We start from the raw sequence: 22,771 nt of genomic DNA, 5'->3' as shown, positions 1-22,771 counted from the left end.
GTGAAACCTTTCTCTGACTTTAGGTTATGAAAAATGATTTTTCCATGTTATGGTTTGTCTTTCATGGATTTTGATTATTATTTTTTTTTTATTTTGTTAGGTTATGTTTTGCCACAGGAAGAGCTAAGCATCTCCCTCCTGGCTCTGGTTTCACACATAGAATAGCAGTGCCTATCTCGAGATTATGCACATAGTTACTAAAAATATTCATTTTGTATATCTCATATTTAATCCACCTGGATTTCCCTTTGAAATAACCATAATGCTACTTCAAGTAAAAAAAAAAACACCAATCCCTTGTTAAAATATGAGAGCAGACACAAACAGCCACCTTTTGTATGATTTCATTGATAGGGAACATCCAGTGTAGGGAAAGACACACAGAGAGAAAGAGGATTAGGGCTTGTCAGGGGTTGGGGGAGGGATAAAAGAGAATGTGTGCTTTGGATACGGGGTTTTATTTTGAGGAAAGAAACAGTCTGAAACTAGACAGTGACGATGGTTACACAGCATTGTGAATGCACTTAATGCTCCTGAATTGCACAATTTAAAATGGAAAAACATCTAAATTTTATTATGGTAAACTTAAAACATAAAAATAGATGGTACTCTAAATGACATGAAAGAAAACAAGGAAATGACAGAAAAAACAAACAAAAATGATGCCAGGAGAAGGGAAGTAAAGTTCGGGTCTGGGAGTGGGTTGATTCTTAGAATTAGATGACAGTGTTGGTGGTTGCAGAGACATCTCAGCCCGTAAGGGTGGTGATGCCTGAAATGGCTCTGGGTCTCATAGAAGTATGTGTGTAGGTTCAGGGGGAGCTACAAGATCAGGCTCAGGGTCTCCCTGCAGGACTGGTAATGTAACTTGGCTCTAGGTCTCCTGTAGGGCTAGTCTTACAGTCTGCAGAGCTGGTGGGATGTGACACGGTTCTGTGTGTTTTGCAGGTGCAGGCTCGGGTTCCCCAGCAGGGTTGTTGGAATGGGACCCAGTCCTGGGTCTCCTGCAGGAGCCAGATCAGGATCTCATGCAAGACCAGGCTCAGGGTATCCTTGTAAGGCTTGTGGAATGAGACCCCATCATTTTTCTCCTGCAGCAGCAGATTCAGGGTGTCCCTGCAAGGTTTTTCAATTTCACCCTGCTCTATATCTCCTGCAGGAGCAGGCTTGGACTGTCCCTGCTGGGTTGTTGGAATATGACCCATCTCTGATTCTCTTTCAGAAGCAGGCTCAGGGTCCCCCTACAGGGCTAGTCGATTTTGTTCCAGTCTTAGGTCCTTTGCAGGTGCAGGACTGGGGTCTCCCTTCAGGGCTGGTGAAATGTGACTCAGCTGTTTGTCTCTTGCAGAAACAGGCAGAGTTTCTCCCTGCAAGCCTTGTGGAATGAGACCCAGTGCTGGGTCTCCTACAGGAGCATGCTCAGGGTCTACATGCAGGGCTAGAGGAATTGGACCTGGCTAATGGTGTCCCTGCAGTGCTGCTGGAGTTGTTCCAATTCTTGGGTGTCTTGAAGGTGTAGGCTCTAAGTCTCCCTGCATTGCTAGTGAAATGTGACTCTGTTGTGGTTCTCCTGAAGGGACAGTCTCAGGGTTTCCCTGCAGGGCTGGTGGATGGGACATAGTGCTGGGTATTCTGCAGGAGCAGGCTCATCTTGCAACATGACCAATCTCAGGTTCTCCTGCAGGAGTAGGCTCGGGGCCTTCCTGCAGGGCTAGTGGAATTGGACATGGCTCATGGTCTCCCTGCAGTGCCATTGGAATTGGTCCAATTCTTGGGTCTTTTGAAGGTGTAGGTTGCAGGCTGATAAATTACCTGTAGGGCTGGTGGAATGTGACATGGCTCTTAGTCTAATGCTAGAGCTGATTCAGGGTCTTTCCACAGGGTTGGTAGAATTGGCCCAGGCCTGGGTCTCCTGCATGTGCAGGCTCTGGTATCCCTGCAGGGCTTGTGGAATGTGACTGGGTTTCTGTTTCCTGCAGGGGCAGGCTCAGAGTCTCCTTGCAGTGTTGCTGGAATGGCACATGGTTCTGAGTTTCCTGCAACAGCAGGCTTATGTTCTTCCTGCATGGCTAGTTGAATATGACTCAGACCTTGGTCACTTGCAGGAGCAGGCTAGTTTTCTCACTGCTGGGATGGTGGAATCAGACCCTGTCCTGAGTCTTCTGCAGAAGTAGCTCCAGGTCTTCCTACAGGGCTGTTGGAACATGACCCATCACTGGTTCTGCTTCAGGAGTAGGCACAGAGTCTCCTTGCAAGGATAGTGTAATTGGACCCAGCTCAGGGGTCACTACAGGGCTGATGAAATTTGTCCTGGCTCTGTGGTTCCTGCAAGTGTAGATTCTGTGTCTCCCTTCAGGGTTGGTTTAGTGGGACCCATTCCTGAGTCTCCTGTAGTAGTAGGCTCAGAGTCTCCCTGTAGGGCTGGTGGAATGGGCCCCTTCTCTAGGTCACCTGCCAGAACAGATTTGGACTCTGCCTTCAGGCTGGTGGAATTGGGCCTGTTCTTGCATCTCCTGCAGGAGCAGGCCTTGGGTCTTCCTGGAAGAATACTGTAATATGACCCATCTCTGGTTCTCTTGCAGGAGAAGCTCATGGTCTCCCTAGAAGGTTAGCAGAATTTGTCCCATTCCTTGGTCCAAGGCTCAGGGTATCCCTGCAAGGTTGGTGGAATGGGACCTAGTCCTGTGTATCCTGCAGTAGCAGGTTCTGTTCTCTTTGCAGGGCTGGTGGAATATGACTCCACACTGTGGTTCTTTGGCAGATGCAGGCTCAAGGACCCCACCAGAACTGATGGCTCTTAGTCTCCTATGGGAGCAGGTGAGGGATTCCCTGGAGAGCTGTTGGAATTGGTCCCAGTCCTAGGTCTCTTACAACTGCAGGCTCAGTGTCTCCCTGCAGGGTTTGTGGAATATGACTTGGCTGTGGGTATGCTGCAGGAGCAAGCTCAGTGTTTCCATGCAGGGTTGGTGGAATGGGATCTAGTTCTGGCTCTCCTGCAGGAGGAGGCTGGGGTTCTCCCTGGAGAGGCTGATGGAATTGGACTGGGATGTCTGTCTCCTGCAGGAGCAAGCCTATGGATTACCTGCAGAGCTGGTAGAATGTCACACAACTCTTGTTCTTCTGCAGGAGCTGGCTCATATTCTCTGTGAATGGCTTGGTCTCCCCCAGGAGTAGGTTTGTAGTCTCACTACAGGGCTGGTGTTATGTGACCCGCACTGTGTTTTCTGCAGATGCAGTCTTAGTGTTGGACTGCAGGTTTGGTGGAATGGGACGAAGTTCTGGGTTTCCTGGAGTAGCAGGCTCACGGTCTCCCTTCTGGGGTATTGGAATGTGACCCAGTCATGTGTTTCCTGCCAAAGTGGCCTCAGGATATCCCTGCAGGGCTGTTGGAATTGTACCTCACTGTGTATCACCTGCAGGATCATGTTTGTGCTCTCCCAGCAAGGCTGGTGTATTTGGACCTATTCCTGGGTCTCCTGCAGAAGCAGGCTTTCAGTCTTCCTGCAGGGCTTCTGGAATATGACGTATCTCTAATTTTCCTGCAGGATCAGGCTTGTGGGTCACCCAGCAAGGCTAGTGGAATTGGACCCAATTCAAGGTCTTAGTGCATGATTGATGGAATGGGACCCATTCCTGGGTCTCCTGCAGGAATTGGCTCAGAGTCTTCCTGCAGGACTGGTGAAATTGGACCAATTCCTGAGTCTCCTGCAGGAGGAGGCCCTGCATCTTCCTGGAGGGATGGTGGAATATGACAGAGATCTGTTTCTCCTGCAGGAACAGGCTCAAGGTCTCCCTACAAGGCTAGTGTAATTGGACACATTCCTGGATCCATTGCAAGTGAAGGCATGATGGTCTTCCTACAAAGCTGGTGGAATGTGATTCGGCTCTGAGTCTCCTGCAGGAGTAGGCTTAGGGTCTCCTTGAAAGATTGGTGAAATGGGACACAGTGCTGTGTCTCCTGCAGTAGCAGGTTCAGGTTCTCCCTACAGTATTGGTAAAATTGGACCTGGCTCTAATTCTCCTGCAGTAGCAGACTGAGGGTATACCTGCATGGCTGGTTGAGTGTGAAGGAACAGCAAGTCTTAATACATTGGCCCACTCCTGGGAAAAGGATAAACAGGGCGTAGTGCATTGTCTCTTGTATTGTCTGAAAAAGCCCCTTGAGATGTGTTGATTCTGATGACCTCTTCCAAGAACTTGAACACTTTAAGAATCTCTGCCAACTCATCTTGTTTAGACTGAAGGACTCTGCCTTTCATCAGTTCTTGGAATAGAGATCAACACAAAAGGAAAGAGGGAAGAAAAAATTACCAATCTATCTGTTGAGAAGTCAGCTGAAGACATTAAAAAGTTCTCTTGCAATGCACTTGTTTCTATTTTGGTGCATTTAGAATCATTTCCTTATTATCAATTTTTGCCATTTAAATTAGAATATATATTGTCGTAGGCCTACTGGGGTTCATTATGCTTGGACGCTCTGTGCTTGCTGTGTTGAGATAGCCGGTTCTATCTTTGGTTTAAGAAAATTTCAGTCTGATTTCTTCAAATACCTTTTCAAACCATTTGTCTTTATTCTTTTCCATGTGGGATCCCTATGAGTCATACACTGGTATGTTTTCTCTTATCCCAGGTTTCAGTTGCATTGCTTGCATTGGTTTTCACTTGCTTTTCTATGTCGTGTTCTGACTGAGTGATTGCGGTTATCCTGTTTTCTAAGTCATTTATTTGTTCCTGTGCATTATCTAGTCCGATTTGGACTGTCTTTAGCTTAGCTATTCTCACCATTGAGTTTTCTGATTATATTTGGCTCATCTAAAGTGTTTCTCTTTCCATTTATACTAGCCTGCATTTGTATTCATAGACTCAAGATTTCCTTCAGTGTTTTTATGTCCTCCCTTTTCAAGTCATGTTCTAGTAAATTTTGGGGGTCTAATACATTGGATGTTCTTTCAGGAGACTCCTGTCTTTTGAAAATTTGGAATAGTTCTTTTAACTTTATTATATCTCTCTATCGCTATGGGTTAAGGATTATCAGTTATCTATTATAGACTTGAACGGCTTTTGTAAGTGAAATCATTTCTGTGCACATTTAGTTTTAATGCTGTGAGGATTGTTTTTGGTATGTAATGATGCCATGCATTCCTTCTGTGTCCGTTGCCTGTTATATCTATGATTGCTACCGTGGTTTTTGTTGTGGTGAATATAACCTATTCTAGTAAAGTTAGCAGAGTGTCATTTTGGTTAAATGTTTATCATAGCTCTGACAGTGCTGGGACTACTAATTTTTGCTGGAATAGAGGTTTCCAAATGATTTCTGGGCTGCAGGCTGGATATGTGGAAAGGGAATTGTTCCAATATACACTCATGAAAGTGCATTCGTCCTTACTGTTGCCACGGAAAAGTCAAAATTTTATAATGGGTTCCCTCAGGTTCTCTGCAAACAAAGACAAAAGTGGAAACAAATCTAATGATGTCACACATTAGAAACTGCTGAAACAATCCTGCAGTGCCACAATTGGGTCCTAAGTGTAGTACTGGGTCAGCACCACAACTATAGTTGCATTAGCATGTGGTAGGCAAGGTTGATGGAAAAGCTTCAAATTCTCCTATTTTTCAGCAGATCTCTGCTCCAAGAACTCTTGTCAATAAGGCATGGGAACTCAAAGGCAAGCATGGAGCATTTCAAAAACCTCTGCTTTGGACAATAAGAAATTTCAATCCTGCCTATGAAAGTTGCAGATCTTTTGGCTATAGAATCTTATTTCAACACGAAATTGCCCTGGATTCTAGAAACCAGATAAAGATGGCTCTGATTGAGACCATTTCTCCTTTATGGAGAAAATGAGCAATTATACTGTGGATGTGAAAAGGCTGTGACTAAGGCCCTGGGTTACTAAGCTAATCCACAACACATATGCCAGCAGATTTAATATTAAGAGAGGACCCAGGCAGATCTGTTCTCTAGATAGTACCAACCACAGCCCAAAACAATCTCCAAACCCCTGGGAATAAATTTGTGACATCAGCCACACCCCTAACACAGATTCCACAGGCACTCCTAGCTCAAAACTGGCAGATGCAGTCTTGGTCTGGGAATCAATTGCAGAGAAATTTTGTGATTATTGCTTTCAGTTATGTCAATCAAACGTCCACTATGCACTCTTTTAACCCTCAGCGCATCGTCTTCCATCTTAAATGACCTGTCCACTTTAGAGTGTGCATCCCAGTAAAACACAGTTTCGCCTTTAGTGCTCCTTCCCCCAAGTTCAGGTCCTGCACTGATTTCCATTCTCTACTTTGCCTTCTACTCTTTCCAGGTTATGTGAGAATTCTTTCTGACTTTTGAAGTAAGAGATGTTTGGCCATTATTCAGCAGGGATCCTGAGCCAAGGGCCGGGAGAGTGGATGTTTATCTTGCTGTATACATGGGAGAGAGTGAGCGAAGTTTGCACTGGTACTCTGCCAGTTTGGCATGGATAAATTAACACAATTTAGACATAACTCACAGACACTTGATCCTTGTTTAGCTATTTTTCTCTATATCAATGGTGGAAGGATGTGTTCGAAGATTCCAAGTCTGACAATGTGTACATACCTCCATTGCAGACTTTCAAATAGTTAACAGAATTGAATTACATACAATGGGAAGTGTATCAAAATAAAGATAGTTTTAGAAATATACTAAATCTAACTACAAGACAGAGTTGCCATATTTAGGTATCAGCTTGAAATACCAAAATAAGAAAAATACACAGAAAATATTAGTTAGCAGCCAAAATTCATGAAGGAGGCAGGTCAACACTTTTCTCTTGGTGCTTCCAACACTAAAAAAAACAATGAAATAAATCTTAGAATCATTAACAACCACAACCATGGGTTTCCATTGTTCATGTGGTGCCCTTTCCTAATAATGGCACATACTGGTCAATGTTGGCGATTCAAGGGGCAACATTACTATTTAGGAAAGCACAAAGAAACCCAAACAATGTATTTTTATATAGGCTTGGTTTCAATAGCACTTAGAGACATTATAGATATGAGAACACTGCTGCACTTCTGCTAGGCTATTGAGAATCATGTGCTCTTCTATGAAAGATGAGTATGTTTAATCGTCCAATTATGTTGAGAAACACAATTAAACCCGACAAATATGGCAACCACATTATATCCTGCACCCGGTACTTGACTGAAGGGAAAAGATGGTCCACAAAAAATGTGTCACTACATATCTATGTCAACAATTACACTTCATTTCAATAACAGAATTATAATAGTTACAAATACTGTTTTGAAAAACTGAGGATAAATAAATATTCAAATTCAGGCAAAGAATCCACTCACTTACAAAACACCCTTCACACCAAAGTAGATATAACCCCAGCATGATCTGAATCTGGGGGAAGGTCATCATTTCACAGTGTGAACTAAGAATTCAAACCAACCTATTTTAGTCCAGAGTAGTTGACCATGGAGGAGTTCACTGTTGTGCACAAAATGTGAAGGTGGAGGAACTCTGAATCTAGGAGGGTCTTCCTGTGCTCCTACTGGCTTCAATGCAGTTCAAGGGCTGATTCTCTGAAATGGATAACTGAGTGAAGGGGAGGGAAAAGCAAGTGCTTCAGAGCAAGGCCCAACCCTGGGAAAAGGCTTACCAGGGCTTGGTGCTTGGTCGTCTGAGTGGTTTATAAATGCCCCGTGGGAAGTTTGGAATTTCAAGACATCTTCCAAGAACATGAGAGCTTCTATCATTTCTACATTCTCTTCTGTTTTGGACGGAAGAAATCTTGGACCCGTACTTGGAGCAGAGAATTCAGTAACTTCCTCAAGTGCACGTTCAGATTCCACATGTAATTGACAGTATCAACGAGGCTCAATATGTCGATGAATGTCTTCCAAGCTTGGTATTCTCTACAGCTGTCTCCATGCCAGTATTCTTCATTGTAGCAGAACAACTCTCATCAATGTGTTCGCATCTCTCCTCAATCCATGCAGCCAGCTTTTCTGACAGATTCTCTTCGTGTCTCCTATAAAGTCAAATTCTAAATGATTGGGCAAATCTGAAAGTACCTCCGAGACTAACCAGTGAGCTGATGACACGCATTTCTTCCACTGTCTGCTCTTTAAGGTTCTGGAAACTGACCCGTGAACACAGGCCATTGGGCAGCAGCAGGATCTCGAACTTACACAGCTTCCCAAAAAAGAGACCTAAGCCAAGCTCCAAAGAGGGCGACAGCCCATCCATCACACTGATCCACCCACAGGGCTCTGCCCAGTTTCCATGGATCCACAGGCCACAACAAACCTCATGGAACAAACGAACATTCCACCTGGAATTAAACCGGCAACTGCCATCCCCAAAGGTGGCTGCAACTTGTCAGTGTTGGGGGAGGGGCTGTATGAGACAAGAGGTTCTAAAGGTAAATGTGATTCTATCCACTAGCGTCCCATGGGCTTTTCTCTTCCCTCTTTCCTTTTATTCAGATCTGTACGCACAGTACAAACGGAGGGAAGTGTGTCCAATTATAGTTGATGATTTCACACGTCTATAAACTTTCTAACAGTTCACAGTACACAGAGACCCACTAAAGGAGACTTATGTTCCTATAATATCCGTACACCCGGAATACATATGCGTCGCGTGATTTCTGCTGAAACACCCGCACTCTCAGGACATGGATCCATTTATTTCATGGGGGCTGAAATTCCTACAAATGAAACCAATCCCAATGTGCAATTTACTGTGTGTCTCTTTTGCCCTTAGAACACTTTTGCAGAGCTACTTGTCTTTGTTATAGGCTTATGCCATTTCTTCTCTACGTAGGGTATAATATGGCATACATTCAATCTGTTGGGAGACTTGCAAATTTATATCACGGACTATAAATCCATTTTATTCCAAATAGGCATTTGAATTAGGTCACGATATGCTCTTATGAATCAATATTTATGAATATTAATGCACGCATCTGTTTTCTGAATACAAGTGTGTTGAGTACATGCAAGCTGTGATATTGGGTCGATGAGTGCTGAATGATTCTTGACATCACCTTGAGTACTTTCTTGAGAATATTCATGGTTCCATTGTTTTATGTCAGCCAACCGTGCCCTTTTGGTGCTTGTTTGTTTGTTTGATTGTTTGTTTGTTTGCTTCTTGTTTGTTTTGCAAACACATTAGGCCATGCATCACTCCGTTCACTTAAGAGAGTCATATAAGCAGATTCACTTAAGATAGTGCTTACAATCATCTATGATTTCCTGCTTCACTCTCCCATATATAGGGTTTTGATGTCCTCTTGCTTTCTTCTTGTTTATTCTCTGCAACTCATGCTCCTCTTGCATTTCCAATAATAGTCTTCTTCTTTCCATTTCATCTTGCTGCTTTTCTAATCAGCGAAGAATTCTCAATCATTCTTTTAGGATAAGTTTTGAACTGCTGAATTCTTTTAAGATGTGCCGGTCTGTGGAATTCTCTAGCTTTGCCGTTATTAAAAATGGCGGTCATGTGGCATAGGCTACCCTAGATGGCAGCATTTTCCCATTCAGGATATGGTCTAAATCCTGGCACTTCTCCCTTTCCTGAAATATTACTGCTGAGATACAAGCTGAAAGCGCTCTGGAGGTTCCCTTGTGATTATGTTGCTTTCCTCAAAGTGCATTTTTTTCATTTTTTTTCCTCCAGGTGCATTTTAAATCACATGGATGCTCATGAACTTTGTTGATTAGAATCATCTGGCTGCTGGTAAGTCTATTGGGATTTCAATTCCGTTGGATGCTGTGTACTTCCTGAATTCATATACATGATTCTATCTTGGTTTTCAGGAAGGTTCAGTCAAATTTATCTACAGATATCTTTTCAGAATTTTTTTTTTTTACCTCTTGCTTTTCCATCTGGGACTCTTATGAATCCTAGTCTTACATGCTTTACTTAACCCAGGACTCAACAGCAATGTTTTCATTGTATTCAACTTGCTTATCTATGTCTGCTTCTGACTTAGGGATTTCTGTTCCCCTGTATTCACATTCATTCACGTGTCCCTCTGCATTATCTAGTCAACTTAGGACTGAATTTAACCCTGATATTATCCCATCCATTGAGATTTCTGATATAATTTGGCTCGTCTTTAGACTTTATCTTCCACATTTCTGGTATTCTGATTTTGTGTTTCTGAGACACGGTTGTGCTTCAGTGTTTCCCTCATCTCCGTTTTCAATACTAGCCCTGGTAGCATTTTGCAGTCTAGTTGTTTGAAAGCTTATCTTTTGGGCCTTCAATCCCTATGGAACTGAAAATGGTACTTCCTGTTTCTTTTACTGTACTTCTACATTTCAACTGGTCAAGTAATATCAGGCATCTAATGTAGACTTCAAGGGCTTTGTTAAGTGAAAAGTTTAGACCCTTGGCTCTATGCAATTCCATGGGATTACTGTGAGGACAATTTCTCCTAGACACTGATGCCATGTCCTGTTCCTGTGTGTGTTGTCTGGTATATCTCCAATTGCTGGTGTTGCCTTTGCTGTGATGAACAACCCGTACTATTTCGATTAGCATAACCTCATTTTGATTACGCTTATCTCACAATTCTGAACGTGCGCAGGACACTTTCTCTTGTGGAAATGAAGCTTCAAAAAGTTCTCAGCTCTGCATTCTTCTCTATGTCACTTTGGAGTGTTTCCTAAACAGCAAACTGAGAGTGCGCTTGTGCTTTGCAGTGCCACGGGAATGTCCCAATGAAACCAGTGCTTCCCAGAGCTTCTCTGTCTACTGAAACACCAGTGGAAGCACATCCATGGATGTCACACATCAGGGCCTGCTGGAATGATCCCGCAGACCGACCTTGGTGTCCTCGGTGCCGTAGAGTGCCATCCAAAATGTAGCAGCTTCATTCTGGAGATAATGCTGAAGGAAATGCTTCAACTTCTCATGCTGTGGACTTGGACCACTCTTCCTTGTCCTCTCATTCTTGTGGCACAGGTGCACGAAGACAACCACAGAGCTGTTGTGCATCCTGTGCCTCAAACCAAACCATAATCCCAGCCCAGGTTATGAATGTAGCAGATCCTAAGGCTTTTCATTCTGATATCAAAACCAAGGCCCCCTGGATCCTTCAGACCAAATGCACGATATCTCTGATTCAGCCCCACACGTGCTCTATTGGCAAAATGCCAAATTGTTCCCTGGTCTTGCAGATGCACTGGGTGTGGCCATGGGACATATCGATAATCTCAACCTCGCGCGCCAGTGTGGTTGCTTTCTCATTGGGGTCACAGGTCGGTTTGCTCTCTTGATAGGACCCACCACATCCCACAACGCACTCCAGGTCCCTGAGACACAGCGTGTGCCATCATCCGTAGCCCTATCCCTCCCTGACCGCTGACTCTGCTACCTCAAATTTGGAAGCTCAGATCTTGGTCTCAGAATCAAGTGTGGGGATATTTTGCGCTGGTTTCTTTGAGTTCTGTCAGCCAAGCATCTGCTGTGCACTCTTCTAACACTCAGCGCATCACCTTCAATCCCATGTCTCCTGTCTGCTTGAGAGTGTGCGTCCAAGTTCAACAGAGTTTCAACTTTGCTGCTCCATCACCAGGGGTCAGACCCTGCACTGGTTTCCATTCCCTGCTTTGCCTTCTCCTGCTTCCAGGTGTTCTGAGGCCTCATCCTGTCTTTGGAAGTAACAGACCTCTCTTCGGCAAGTGTCCTATGCCAAGGGCTGGGTGAGTGGATGTTTCCATTGCTGTGTACATGGGAGCGAGTGAGCGCAGTTTGCACTGCTTCTCTGCCAACTGGGCATCGATGAATCAACACTTTCCAGATACACTTCCCAGATATGTGATTTTTGTTTACCTCTTGGTTTCTATACAGCCGTGGTGGGAGGGATTGTCCAAAGACTCCAGTTTTGACATTGTGTTGATATCTCATTTGCAGTCTTTAAAAAGTTTAATAGAATTGATTTCCATGTTTTGGGAGCTGTACGAAAATGAAGTTAGTTTTTGAAACATACTAAATCGACCTAGAAGCCAGACTTGTCAATTTCGGTAACATTTTGTCAGCTCTAAGGAAAACATAGACAGATAGAATGCAAAGTAGCAGTCCAAACTGTAAAAGGGGTCATGTCAACTCTTTCCTGTTGAAGCCTCCGAAACCAACAGGAACCATGAAATAGCTATTGGAAACATGAAATAACCCCCAACATTGGATTCACTTGTGCATGTGGTGCCCTTTACTCCCAATGACACCTACTGGCCAATGTTGGCATTTCAAGGGGTAACATCCCTCTCTAGGAAAATACAAGAGAAAACAAACCAAATATATACATTTAGGCTTGAATCCAAAAGCACCTAGAGGCATTGTAGCTTTGAGAACCGTGCTGCAACTATGCTAGGCTATTGAGAACCAGGTGTTTTTCTATCAGTGTTGAGAACGCTTAATCATCCGATCATGTTGGGTAAAGCAATTTAACGCAGCCGAGTCTGCACCCCCATGATATAGTGCCCCCGGGGGCTTGACTCAAGTGAAAGACGGTCCACATAAGCTGTGTCTTTAATGTCATTGGCGACTTTTACAGTTCAGTTCACTATCTGACTTATAGTATTTACCTATACTGTCTTGAAAGACTGAGGCCTGATACATATTCAAGTTCAGTCAAAGATTCCCCTCACTTACCACACTCCCTTCACCCCAGAGAAGACACAAACCCAGCATTTGCTGAATCTAGCGGAAGTCCATCATTTCTTTGTGTGAGCTAAGTATTCAAATCCTATCTATTTCAGTCGAGACTATTTGAACTTTAAAGAGTTCACTGTTGTTCACAGAGTGTGAAGCTGGGGGAACTCTGATTCGAGGAGGGGCATGCCCTTCTCGTACTGGCTTCATTGCAGCTCAGGTACTGATCCTTCAAAATGGATGCCTGAGTGGAGGTGAGGGAAGAGTTTACTTGATAGCTTGGCGCATACCAGGGAAAAGGCTTACCTGGGCTTGGTGCACTTTGGTCTGAATGGCTTGGAAATGCCCCTTGGGACGTGTGGATTCTCAAGAACTCTTCCAAGAACATGAGCATTTTGATCACCTCTGCCATCTCTTCTCTTTTAGACGTCAGGGTTCTTGGACCCGTTCTTGGAGCAGGGAATTGAGGAACTTCCTCAAGTCCACGTTGGCACTCCGTATGTTTCTGCCAGTATCAGCGAGGTTCAATACGTCTCATGAATGTCTTTTGAGCCTGGTATACTCTACAGCTGTCTCCAGGCCAGTATTCTCCTTTGTAGCAGAACATCTCTCATCCATGTGTTCGCATCTCTCCTCAATCCGTGCAGCCAGCTTTTCGGCCAGCTTCTCTTCGTGTCTCCCATAAAGTCGACTTCAATAGGACTGGGCAAGTCTGAAATTACCTCGGAGTCTCACCAGTAAGCTGATGACAGGCAGATCTTTCACTGTCTGCCCTTTCAGCTTCTGGAAACTGACCCGTGAACTCAGGTCTTTGGGCAGCAGCAGTATCTCGAACTTACACAGCTTCCTGGACCAAACACTTAAGCCAAGCTCCACAGAGGGCGGCAGCCCCTCCATCACACTGATCCACCCACTGAACTCTGCCCGGTTACCTAGGATCCACCGGCCACAACAAGCCTCGCGTTACACACCAACATTCCACCTGGAATCCAACCGGTAACTGCCATCCCCAATGGCTGCCGCATCTTGTCAGTGTTGGGGGAGGGGCTGCATCCGACGAGAGGTTCCTTAGCTAAATGTGATTCTACACACTAGTGTCCCATGTGCCTTTGTTCTTCCCTCTTTCCTTTTCTTCAGATCTGTATGCACAGTACCAACGGAGGGAAGTGTGTCCATTTTCAGTTGATGGTTTCACACGTCTTTCAACTTTCTAACAGTTCACAGTACACAGAGACCCACTAAAGGAGACTTATGTTCCTATAATATCCGTACACCCGGAATACATATGCGTCGCCTGATTTCTGCTGAAACACCCGCACTCTCAGGACATGGATCCATTGGTTTCATGGGGGCTGAAATTCCTAGAAATGAAACCAACCCCAATGTGCACTTTACATTCTGTCTCTTTTGCTCTTAGTACACTTTTACAGAGCTACATTTTGTTATAGTCTTATGCCATTTCTCTTTGACGTAGGGTAGAATATGGCATTCATTCATCCTGTTGGAAAACTTGCAAGTCTATATCACAGACTAGGAATACATTGACTCCAAATCGGAATTTGAGTTAGGGTTAGAGTTAGGGTTGGGGTTAGGCTTAGTGTTTAACTGTAGGGTTAGGATTAGGGTTTGGGTTAGGGTTTAGTGTTAGAATTAGTGTTAGGTTTACGGTTAGGTTTAGGAGTTTGTGATAGTTTTTGGGTTAGTTTAAGTGTTAGGGTTATGGTTTAGTTTTAGGGTTAGGGTTATGGTTAGTGTTCAGGTTCGGGATAGGGTTAGGGTTAGTGTTTAGGTTACGGTTTAGGCTTCGGGTTAGGGTTACGGTCAGGGTTCGGGTTCGGTTTTCGGTTAGGTTTAGGGTTAGGGTTAGTGTTCAGGTTAGGGTTCGGGTTCGGGTTAGGGTTTGACAAGCATTAGCGCGTGCATCTCTGTGGGCAGTGGAGTGTTTCAAACTGCTTCTCCAATCTTGGTGCACCTGTGCCACCATAAAGATTTGTGGAATATGTTTCCCCACCTCCAGCACACACACGGAGACGTGTTCAGGCATCCTAATTGTGGGGAGGCTCCTCCAAATGACAGCAGCGCCTGGGTTCTAATAGAATCCCTTAGTTTGTAATAAGAGTGTTTCCGTGGTCCGGGATGTGACGGAATTCGTGCGGTTGTGCTTCGAGTCCAAGTAGCAGTGGGTGCCAACTGATCAATTGAGGAAGTACTTAGAGGACTTCTCCCATAAGGGAACACATTTGCCGCCATTCATCTGGGTGGAGTGGGGCTGTACAACTCCCACACACAGAAGAATGTGTTCTGGAATCCTGAGTGCAGGGAAGATCCTGCAACTGACATCAGAGCCTGGGATCTAATTGAATCCCTTTGCTTGTCTTCCCTGATGGTATTCGTAGGAGGGAGTGCAGGGGAACATGTGGTTTGGGCTTCAAAACCAAGTATTTGTGAGTACCTCTCTGTGGTTAGTGGAGGTGTTTTAAATACATCCCTAACCTGGGAACACCTGTGCCCCCATAAAGATCCGTGGAGTCTGTTTCAATACCTCCAGCACACACATTAACACTTGCACAGTTATCCTGAGAGTTGGCAGCCTCCTCCAACTGACAGCAGCGCCTGGGTTATAATAGAATCCTTTAGCTTGTAATATGAGTGTTTCCCTGATCCGGGATGTGAGGGATAGCTGGAGGTTGGGCTTCGAGGTCAAGTAGCAGTGAATCCCCCCTGATTGATTGAGGAAGTACTTAGAGGACTTCTCCCTAAAGGGAACAACTTTGTACCCATTCATCTGGGTGGAGTGGGGCTGCACAACTCCCCCCCACACACAAGAATGGGTTCCGGAATCCTGAGTGCAGGGAAGTTCCTCCAACTGACAGCAGCGCCTGGGTTCTAACTGAATCCCTTTGCTTGTCCTCCCTGATGGTATGCCTAGGCGGGAGTGCGGGGGAAAGTGTGATTTGGGCTCCAAAACCAAGTATTTGCGAGTACCTCCCTATGTTTAGTGGAGGTGTTTAAACTACATCCCTAACCTGGGAACACCTGTGTCCCCATAAAGATCCGTGGAGTCTGTTTCCAGACCTCCAGCACACACACGAACAGTTGCACAGATATCCTGACAGTGGGCAGCCTCCTCCAACTGACAGCAGGGCCTGGGTTCTAATAAAATCGCTTACCTTGTCTTCCCTGTTTGGTTGCCTGATACGGTGTGCGGGAGGAGGTTGGGGTTGGGCTCTAAAACCAAGTATTAGCGAGTGCTTCTCCATGGGAAGTGGAGGTTATTAACCAAAAACCCACAACCTGGGAATACCTGTGCTCCTTTAAAGATGCGTGGACTCTGTTTCCCCACTTCCAGCACACACATGAAGAAGTGTTCTGGTATCCTGAGTGTGGGGAGGCACCTCCCACTGACAGCAGCATCTGGGATCTAATAGGATCCCTTAGGTTGACTTCCCTGAGTGTTTTCCAAGGACAGGCTGGGAGCGAAGGTGGGGGTTGGGCTCTAAAGCCAAGTAATAGCCAGTGACTCTCTATGGGCAGTGGAGGTTTCTAAAGTACATTCCCTCCTTGGGAACACCTGTGCCCCCATAAACTTGCATGGACTATGTATCCCCAACACCATCACACACACAAAGAATTGTTCAGGTATCCTGAGTGTGGGGAGACTTCTCCAACTGACAGCAGCGCCTGGGTTCTAATAGAATCCCTTAGCTTGTCTTCCGTGATGGAATGCCTAGGCTGGAGAGTGGGGGAAAGTGGGGGTTGGGCTTGAAGTCCAAGTAGCAACGAGTGCCCCCGATTTACTGAGGAAGATCTTAGAGGATTTACTCCTAAAGTGGAACACTTGTGCCCCCATTCATCTGCGTGGACTGGGTCTCCACAACTCCCCCACACACAAGGCTGGACTCCGCAATCCTGAGTGTGTGGATGTTCCTCCAACTGACAGCAGTGCCTTCGTTCTAATAGAATAACTCAGCTTGTATTCCCTGAGTGTTTCCCTAAGCCGGGCTGCGAGCGAAATCTGGGGTTTGGGCTTGGAGGCCAAGTAGCAGCTTGTGCCAACAGTTTGACTGAGATAGTATTTAGGGAACACCCCTACCGGGGAACACCTGTGTCACCATTCGTCTGCGTGTATTGGAGCTGCACACCTCCCCCACACACAAGACTGTCTCCGGAGTCCTGAGTGTTGGGAAGTTCCTCCAAGTGACAGCAGCACCTGGGTTCAATACAATCCCTTAACTTGTCTTCCCTGATGGCTTGCCCTGCCAGGAGTGCGGGGGAAACTGGAGGCTGGGCTCTAAAGCGAAGAATTAGCGAGTGCCTATCCATGGGATGTGGAGGTGTTTAACCTACATCCTCTAACCTAGGAATATCTGTGCCCCAAGGAAAATGCGTGGACTCTGTTTCCACACCTCCAGCACACGTGTGAAGAAGTGTTCTGCTTTCCTGAGTGTGGGGAGGCTCCTCCAACTAACAGCAGCACCAGGGATTTAATAGAATTCCTTAGCTTGACTTCCTTGAGTGTTCTCCTAGGCCGGGCTTTGAGCGAAGGTGGGGGTTGGTCTCTAAATCCAAGTAATAGCCAGTGCCTCTCTATGGGCAGTGAAGGTGTTTAAACTACATCATCTACCTGGGAAAAACTGTGCCCCCATAAAGATGCATGGACTCTGTTTCCGCACTTCCAACACACACACGAAGACGTGCTCAGGTATCCTGAGTGTGGGCCGGCACTTTCATGTGACAGCAGCGCCTGGGTTCTAATAGAATCCCTTAGCTTGTAGTCCCTGAGTGTTTCCCGAGGCCTGGCTCTGAGGGAAAGCTGGGGATTGGGCTTTGAGGCCAAATAGTAGCGAGTGCCCCCCGATGGACTGAGGAAGTATTTAGATGAATTCTCCCTAAAGGGGAACACCTATGCCCACATCAAACTACGTGGGGTGGGTATACACAAAACCCCTCCTCCCACAAGCCTGGCTTCCGGAATCCTGAGTGTGGGAAAGTTCCTCCAACTGACAAGAGTGCCAGTGTTCTAGTAGAATCCTTAAGCTTCTCTTCCCTGATGGATTGCATAAGCTGGAGTGCGGTTCAAAGTGGGATTTGGGCTCTAAATCCAAGTATTAGTGAGTGCCTCTCCATGGGAATTGGAGGCGTTTAACCAACAACCCCCAACAAGGGAGTACCTGTGCCCCCTGAAATATGCGTGGACTCTGTTTCTCCACCAACAGCACACACACGAAGAAGTTTTCTGGAATCCTGAGCATGGGGAGGCTACTCCAATGACAGCAGCACCTGGGTTCTATTAGAATCCCTGAGCTTGTGTTCCCTGAGTGTTTCCTTAGGCCGGGCCATGAGGGAAAGCTGGGGGTTGGGCTTGGAGGCCAAGTAGCAGCGTGTACCCCCCGATGTCCTGAGGAAGTTCTTAGAGGAATTCTCCCTAAAGGGAAACACCTGAGCACCCATTCATCTGCGTGGAGTGGGGCTCCACACCTCCCCACCACACAAGGTTGGGTTCCAGAATCCTGAGGGTGGGGTAGTAACTCCAAGTGACATCAGCTTCTTGGTTTTAATAGAATCTCTTTGCTTGTCTTCCCTGATGGTTTGCCTAGGCCAGAGTATGGTTGAAAGTGGGATTTTGACTCTAAATCCAAGTATCAGCGTGTGCCTCTCCATGGGAAGTGGAGATGTTTAACCTACAACCCACAACCTGGGAATTACTGTGCCCCCTGAAAAATGCGTGTGCTTTGTTTCCCCACCTCCAGCACACACACGAAGTTTTCTGGTATCCTGAGTGTGGGGAGGCTCCTGCAACTGACAGTAGCACCTGGTATCTAATTGGATCCATTAGATTGACTTCCCTGAGTATTTTCCTTGGCCGGGTTGTGAGCGAAGTTGGCGGTTGTGCTCTAAAACCAAGTATTAGCGAGTTCCTATCTTTTGGCAGTGGAGGTGTTTAAAGTATTTCCCCAACCTGGGAACACCTGTGCCCACATAAAGATGCGTGGACTCTGTTTCCCCACCTCCAGCACACACACGAAGACGTGTTCAAGTATCATAATTTTTGGAGGCCCCTCCAACTGAGAGCAGGCCCTGGGTTTTAATAGAATCCCTTAGCTTTTCTTCCCTGATGGTTTGCCTAGACCGAAGTGCGAGGAAAAGTGGATTGTGGGCTCTAAATCCAAGTACTAGCGAGAGCCTCTCCATGCGAAGTGGAGGTGTTTAACCTACAACCCTCATCCTGGGAATACCTGTATCCCGCTAAAGATTTGTGGGATTTGTTTCCCTGTCTTCTGTAAACACACGAAGAAGTGTTCTGGTGTCCTGATTTTGTTGAGGCTCCTCCAAATGACACCAAGACCAGGGATCTAACTGTATCTCTTAGGTTGATTTCCCTGTGTGTTTTCCTAGGCCGCAGGGTTAGCGAATGTTGGGGTTGTGCTCTAAGTCCAAGTGTTAGCGAGTGCCTCTCTATGGGCAGTGGAGCTATTTAAACTACATACCCAAACTGGGAACACCTGTGCCCTCATAAAGATGCTTGGACAATTTTCCACACCTCCAGCAAAGAAAATATGTCGTGTTCAGTTATCCAGAGAGTGGGGAGGCTCCTCCAACAGACAGCAGCGCCTGGGTTCTAATAGAATCCCTTAGCTTGTATTCCCTGAGTGTTTCCGAGGCCGGGCTTTGAGGGAAAGCTGGGGTTTCGGCTTGGTGGCCAAGTAGCATCGAGTGCTCCCCGATGCAATGAGGAAGTACTTAGAGGACCTCACCCTAACTGGGAAAACCTGTGCCCCCATTCATATCCGTTGAGTGGGGCTCCACACATTCCCCCTCACAAGACGGGGTTCTGATATCCTGAGGGTGGGGAAGTTTTTCCAACTGAGAGCAGCGCCTGGGTTCTAATACAATGCATTTACTTGTCTTCAATGATGGCTTGCCAAGGGTGGAGTGCGGGGGAATTTGGGGATTGGGCTGTAAATCCAAGTATTAGCGAGTGCTTCTCCATGGGAAGAGGAAATTATTAACCAAAATCCCACAACCTGGGAATACCTGTGCTCCTTGAACTATGCGTTGACAATGTTTCCCCAATTCCAGCACACACACAAAGACTTGTTCAGGTATCCTGAGTGTGGGGAGTATATTCCAACTGACAGCAGCGCCTGGGTTCTAATAGAATCCCTTAGCTTGTCTTACCTGATGGCATGCCTAGGCTGGAGAGTGGGGGAAAGTGGGGGTTGGGTTTGAAGTCCAAGTAGCAACGAGTGCCCCCGATTTACTGAGGAAGTACTTAGAGGATTTCACGCTAATGTGGAACACCTGTGCCCCCACTCATCTGTGTGGACTGGGTATCCACACCTCCCCCACACACAAGGCTGGGATCCGGAATCCTGAGTGTGTGGAAGTTCCTCCAACTGACAGCAGCGCCTGCGTTCTAATAGAATAACTCAGCTTGACTTCTCTAAGTTTTTTCCTAGACCTAGCAGTGAGCGATGGTGGGGAATGGGCTCTAAAGCCAAGAATAAGCGAGTGCATCTCTGTGGGCAGTGGAGGATTTGAAACTTCTTCCCCAACCTTAGAACACCTGTGCCCCCATAAAGATGCGTGGACTCTGATTCCCCACCTCCAGCACACACACGGAGACGTGCTCAGGTATCCTGATTTTGGGGAGGCTCCTCCAAATGACAGCAGCGCCTGGGTTCTAATAGAATCCCTTAGCTTGTATTCCTTGAGTGTTTCCATATGCCGGGCTGAGAGGGAAATCTGGGAGTTTGGCTTGGAGGCCAAGTAGCAGCAACTGCCCCCCGATGGAATATGGAATTATACAGAGGACTTCTCCCTAATGGGAAACAAGTGTGACCCCATTCATCTACTTGGATTGTGGCTCCACATCTCCCCGCCACACAAGGTTGGCTTCCGGAATTCTGAGAGTTGGAAAGTTCCTCCAACTGAGAGCAGTGCCAGTGTTCTAGTAGAATCCTTAAGCTTCTCTTCCCTGATGGATTGCATAAGCTGGAGTGCGGTTCAAAGTGGGATTTGGGCTCTAAATCCAAGTATTAGTGAGTGCCTCTCCATGGGAAGTTGAGGTGTTTAACCAACAACCCCCAACAAGGGAATACCTTTGCCCCCTGGAATATGCGTGGACACTGTTTCTCCACCAACAGCACACACACGAAGAAGTTTTCTGGAATCCTGAGAATGGGGAGGCTACTCCAAATGACAGCAGCACCTGGGTTCTATTAGAATCCCTTAGCTTGTGTTCCCTGAGTGTTTACATAGGCCAGGCTTTGATCTAATGTGGGGTTTGGTCTCTATAGCTAGGTTTTAGCGAGTGCCTCTCTATGGGCATGGAGGTTTTTAAAACTACATCCCTAACCTTTAAACACCTGCCCCCCATATAAATGCGTGGTCTCTCTTTCCCCACCTCCAGCACACCCTCGAAGAATAGTTCTGGTATACTGAGTGTGGGTAGGCACCTCCAAATGACAGCAGCAACTGGGAACTTATAATATCATTTGGCTTGATTCCCCTGAGTGTATCCATTGGCCAGGCTGTGAGCGAAGTTGGGTGTTGGGCACTAAAGACTAGAAATAGCGAGTGCCTCTCTCTGGGCAGTGGAGGTGTTTAAAATACATCCCCAAACTTGGAACAACTGTGCCCCCCCAAAAATGCGTCGACCCTGTTTCCCCAACTCCAGCACACACACGAAGAACTCTTAGGCTATAATAACTGTGCGGAGGCTCCTCAAACTTACGGCAGCACCTGGGATCTAACAGAATCTCTTGGATAGACATCCCTGATTATTTCCTTTGGCCGTGATGTGAGTTAAAGTGGGGTTGGGCACTAAACCAAAGTAAGAGCGAGTGCCTCTCTATGGGCATTGGAGGTGTTTAAAATACATCCCCAAACTTGGAACAGCTGTGCCCCCCAAGAAATGCGTCGACTCTGTTTCCCCACCTCCAGCACACACACGAAGACGGGTTGAGGTTTCCTGAGTGTGGGGAGGCACCTACAACTGACAGCAGGGCCTGGGTTCTAATACAATCCATTAACTTGTCTTCACTGATGGCTAGCCTAGGCGGGAGTGCGGGGGAATGTGAGGGTTGGGCTCTAAAACCAATTATTATTGAGTGCCTCTCCACGAGATTTGAAGTGGTTTAACCTACAACCAAATATTTGGGAATACCTGTGCCCCGTGAAAGTTGCAAGCACACTGTTTCCCCACCTTCAGCACACACACGATGTGGTGTTCTGGTATCCTGAGTGTGGGGAGACTCCTCCAACTGACAGCAGCACCTGGGATCTAATATAATCCCTACGTTTGGCATACTTCAGTGTTTCCCTAAGACGGGCTCTGAGCCTAGGTGGGGGTTGGGCTCTAAAGCCAATTATTATCGTGTGCCTCTCTATGTTCAGTGGAGGTGTTTAAACTACATCCAAACCTGGGAACACCTGTGCCCTCATGAAGATGCGTGGACACTCTTTCACCACCTCCAGCACACACACGAATATGTGTTCAGGTATCCTGAGAGTGGGGAAGATCTTCCAAATGACAGCAGTGCCTGGGTTCCAATAAAACCCCTTAGCTTGTATTTCCTGTGTGTTTCCCTATGCCGGACTGCGAGGGAAAGCTGGGGGTTGGGATTGGAGGCCAAGTAGCATCGAGTGCCTCCAATGGACTGAGGAAATATTTTGAGGAATTCTCCCTAACGTGGAACACCTGTGCCCCCATTCTTCTGCGTGGGGTGGGTCTCCACACATCCCCCACACTAAAGGCTGGATTCCGGATCCTGAGTGTGGGGAAGATTCTCCAACTGACAACAGCGACTGGGTTCTAATACAATCCCTAAGTTTGCCTTCCCTGATGACTTGTCTATGCCAGAGTGCGGGGGAATGTGGGGTTCAGCCTCGACAAACAAGTACAATCGAGTGCCTCTCCACGGGATGTGGAGGTCTTTAAACTGCAATCCACAACCTGTGAATACCTGTGCCCCTTGCAAGATGTGTAGATCTGTTTCCCCAACTCCAGCACACACACGAAGAACTCTTCGGCTATCCTAAGTGTGGGGAGGCTCCTCAAACTGACGGCAGCACCTGGGATCTAATAGAATCTCTTGGATTGACATC

General features: G+C 46.4%; 1 long non-coding RNA gene across 1 annotated transcript in view; it reads left to right on the top strand.

Moving 5' to 3' along the window:
• LOC140695480 (uncharacterized) overlaps positions 1-13,344 on the top strand; it is a 31,357-nt gene extending 18,013 nt beyond the window's left edge. Inside the window, exons 4-6 of the long non-coding RNA XR_012071160.1 lie at positions 9,680-9,739; positions 11,640-11,712; positions 13,088-13,344. This is a non-coding gene — a long non-coding RNA (uncharacterized lncRNA). The remainder of the gene's footprint in view (positions 1-9,679; positions 9,740-11,639; positions 11,713-13,087) is intronic.
• Positions 13,345-22,771: the final 9,427 nt, after the last annotated feature.

Source organism: Vicugna pacos, unplaced genomic scaffold, assembly GCF_048564905.1.
Source record: "Vicugna pacos unplaced genomic scaffold, VicPac4 scaffold_239, whole genome shotgun sequence".
Taxonomy (NCBI): domain Eukaryota; kingdom Metazoa; phylum Chordata; class Mammalia; order Artiodactyla; family Camelidae; genus Vicugna; species Vicugna pacos.
Note: the sequence above shows the minus strand (reverse complement) of the source record. Positions and strands in the feature narration are given on the sequence as shown.